Here is a 4,371-nt window from a genome sequence, read left to right as displayed (position 1 = left end):
ACTCATGCTGTGTATCACACACTGCATCACTGGTTTCATCTCTCTGCCAGCGTCTGTTGTTAATGAGATCACCCAGCAGAGATGTAATGTCACAGAGCAGCCTTGTGATTGTGTGTTTTCATGTCCGTGTGTTTTCGTGTGTGTGTGTGTGTGTGTGTGTGTGTGTGTTTTAATGCGGGGATCATGCCTGTGTATGAAGATAGGCTGGATCACTGCGTGGTCTAATTTCTCGGGGTGAGAGTGATAATCTGCCAGAAAGACAGCTTGACAGCTGAGTGCAGATTGTGGAGCTCCAGCTGGGCAGCAGAGCCGGCTGCAGAGGAACACACCGCTCGTTCATCGACCCGCGCTCCTCCCTCAAAGTTTGTGAATTCATGCCCCGCTTCATTTTCAAAATATAGATCCCCCTCTCCTCTTCCCAGAACTCATTCATCTCCTTATCCTAATCTCCTCTCTCCTTCTTTCACTTCCTTCCTCCTGTCCTCTCTCAGTCGCCTCGCTCTCGGTGTTTTTGTGGCGTCCTCTCGCTCGTGAGGGAGGAAAATGGAAGTGGTGGAGATTGTTTCTTACGGCCGAGTAACTCCGGCCTTATTATACAACCACATCCTCCTCCTCGGGCGGCGAAGTTTAGGGAGTAAAGCTTCAGAAAGAGACAAAGAGTGAGGGAGAGGAGGACAGAGAGGAAGCAGAATCATGTCTTCATGTCTGGATTTAATCTCAGACGTTTGAGCGGCCGTCTTAAAGTCAGATAATTGAATTGAATCTGTGAAAAGAGGCCGTCAGCTCTCATCAGATCTCTGCACTCGTTCTTAAAGATGTGATGAAAGATGGAGCAACAGTTTGAGAGACCGTAGACCGACAGAAGGAGTCTAAATCAACCCTCAGAGATCGTTCCCATGATGCTCTTCAGCAAAAACCCATGAAGAGAGGCTGCGAGCTGAGCTGCTCAATCAGCTTTCCTTTAGTGCAAACAGTTTATGAATGAATCCCCAGAAGTGGGAGGTCTCCTCCTTTCGAACCTTCATACCCCGTCATGAAACCAGGAAACAGGATTATTCACGTTGTGTGCGAGCTCAGTTTGAAACCGAAGAGGCTGCAACCTCCTGAAGGCTCCTCAGGAGAGACGAGCTGCAGGTAGAGCCGGGCGATATTGAAAAAGATGTTATCACAATAAATATCAAATCATTATTTCATTTAAATTCAAAGGCAGTTTTTCACTCCTCAGTGAGAGTTGAAGACGGTCTGTTAGTTTGTATCTGGATTTAGTTCTCTGATAAGCTTCTTGAATCCCTCATTTGTGACCGCTGCTCGTTTCAGCTGTGTTTACGTTCTGCTCCAAACATCTTTAAGCCCTGCCTACATCTCACCCTGCAACATGATTGGCTCTTCAATGCCGTCTACTTCTTCTGTCTAATAATGCGTTTAAAGCTCATTAGCACCCCTCCCTTTCCAGTGGTCTGAGAGCGAAATTACAGGTTTAAATATATCAAAGTTCAAAGTTCAAAGTCTTCTTTATTGTCATGCATTAGACACACTGAGGATTTCTCTCAGACCCTTAGCGTTGTTTTGGGGGGGGGGTGTCAATGACCGGGTTAAGTCTGTGAAGGGGGCACTATGGGACAAAACAAGGAACGAGTTCAGCATCCTGACTGCCTGGTGGATCAAACTGTCCCTCAGTCTGCTGGTTCTGGCCCGGAGACTGCGTAGTCTCCTTCCTGATTTAACATTTATATTGAGAAAAATGATATGATGATATTTATCAAATTATCACCCAGCCCTAGCTGCAGATGCAGAAACGATGCATCTTTAAAAACTCCTGATGGACTTCTGATTTGAAGCTGCTGTTTTTGGTGTTTTATGAAGATAGTCTGATTGATTTGGAGAAACCTTTAGACTCTTTAGATCTGATGTGAGCTGACAGCCTCTTTAGACGGATTAAATTCAATGATGTGACTTTAAGACGGCCGCCCTAACACGGCCCAAACATCTGAGATTAAATCCAGATATTAAAACATCAGTCTCATGATGAGGTCGCTCCGTGCTGCAAGTACATAAATGATGCAAAGCAACAAAAAACACATGAAACAGCATGCAGCATTTCTGCTTTTGCAGCTCGTCTCTCCTGATGAGTGTTCAGGAGGTTGCAGCCACTTCTGTTTCAAACTGAGCTCACACACAACAAGTGACCCGGTCTGTTTCCTGGTTTTCATGAGGGGGTATGAAGGTTCAAGAGGAGGAGACAAAACCAAAGAAACAAGCTGAGCAAGGAGAGAGCTCACAGCAGCTCAGCTCACAGCCTCTCCTCTGACCTCAAGTTACCCCAAAAAGTTAGGAGTTCTTCACAGCTGCACTTTCAGTCTGATACATCCAGACTCTTGTTTCTGGTTCCTCCTGAGTTCTGTTCACTGGACAGGTCTGAGCCAATTAACTGCTCCCAAAGAAGAAGAAGAAGAAGAAGACTTTATTAATCCCTGAGGGGGAAGCTCAGCTCTTATACTCACCTGCACACAAACAGCGTCCAGCGCCTCGTGAGCTGGCTCCTCTCCAGGTTCCAGCACAGTTTCCAGACTTCTCAACAAGTGGTCCTGTAGTTCTCCAGCCAAGTCCCTGCAGACTGAGGGACAACTGCCCCAGAACATGCAGAACTAAGAGTCTCAAAAAGAGAGGAGGTCATAGTTTAGTCCTAGAAGAGCTGTGGAGGAGCTCAGTCCTGGTGCATCGAACTCAGTAGGATGCACAAGAACTTTAAATATCAAAATTCTGTGTACGACTTGTTGGTGTGCAAAATTTGAAGAGTTCAGGGCGTTAAGGTCCCAAGAAAGAGATATACTAGGCATAAACTATGATGATAAGACTTCCTTCACCTGGATTTGTCCCCTCACCTCTGAGATGACGGAGACGCCCCTTCTTCTTTTCGTTCTTTGATCCAGGAAGTAAAAAGAGAACCTGAGCGTCCTCAAACGTTTCCTCGTTGGCCTGAATTCACCTATAGAAAAAAGAGCTGTTTGTTGTTTGTTGTGTTAAATTTCAGGAAGAAGTTTGAGTCTGAAGGAATCTGCTGTGGTGTTGAAAACGTGCGTCAGTGAAGAGAGGGAGGGGAGGTCGAGCTTTTATCCTCGACTGATGTTACAGGAGGAAAAGTTTGAGAGAGGAGAGGTTCTTCAGAGGGGAGGTGAGCGGGGACAGAAAGTTAGAGGTGACCCTGTTTTAATCAGCCTCTCTCTCTCTCTCTCTCTCTCTCTCTCTCTCTCTCTCTCTCTCTCTCGCTCTCAGCAGCACAGGTGGGCTTAGAGGGGTTTAACCTTTCATTTCCAGGAGAGCTCACCTGAATATGAGCCCCTGATTAGCATGATTACACAGATCACTGTGCTCTTAATGAAGAGCTAATGCTGCGTGTTCTGATCAAGTGCACACCTGCAGGCCAGACTCAGGATCGGTTAGCATGTTGTTGATACATGGCGTGGCGTTCGGGGCGTCTCTGAAGCTTTGTGGTGTTTATATTTTGTCTGCAGAGCTTCAAAATAAAAGCACAGAGACTGTCGAGGTGTCAGAGACGCAGGAAGTCCACTTCAGCTGTGAGTCTAAAAAACAGTCTTCATCATGGTGCATTTAAGGACATCTGCAGAGTTGGAAATCAGAGTTAGTAGTACTTTTGCATGACATCCTTACGCTGCAGAACAAAGCACGGTATGGTTTGAGTAATGGTGTAAATGAGGTTGAATCATGAATGAAAATAACGAGAGGTTTCAGTCTTTGTAGCAGAAGCTTTGTGTTCATTAAAGCCTCATGTATCTTCCTCCTCCTCCTCCTCCTCCTCCTCTGTGCAGAGCAGCTCCACAGTTTCTCATTAAAATTTCATTAATGATCCTCGCCGTTACGCCGACATGATACCTGAAGTGATGCAGAACTACAGCTTCATAATTCATCCTGCTCTCATTGAGGTACCCTGAAGGGTCTGTTGTTTTAGGGATGATAAAGCAGATGTTTGAAGGTAAACTTGAGGTACTTTAATCTCAGTGGTTTTTAATGAAGCTGTATTTTGTCTGTTTTAAGGTGCGGAGCAGAGTCTGTTCGATGTACACTCACATTTCTGCTTTAATGGACGCTAAGGCATATATATTTAAATGCAGGCAGTGTTGGAGTCGAGTCACCATTGTTAATATTGTTTATCACAAGGAGGGCGGCTGCTTTAATCCAAACTCATGACTGTGAGGGACCTTTAGGACATGTAGAAACACATTTCTCTCATTAAAGGTGACATATTACGCTCTTTTTCATCAACATATATTGGTCTAAGAGGTCCCCAAAACATGTCTTTAAAGTTTATTGCTCATAAAAACCCTTTGAAATCAGATTCTGGTCTGCCTGTAA

This window comes from Notolabrus celidotus, chromosome 19 (genome assembly GCF_009762535.1).
Source record: "Notolabrus celidotus isolate fNotCel1 chromosome 19, fNotCel1.pri, whole genome shotgun sequence".
Classification (NCBI taxonomy): Eukaryota; Metazoa; Chordata; class Actinopteri; order Labriformes; family Labridae; genus Notolabrus; species Notolabrus celidotus.
This window is presented reverse-complemented; position numbering follows the sequence as displayed.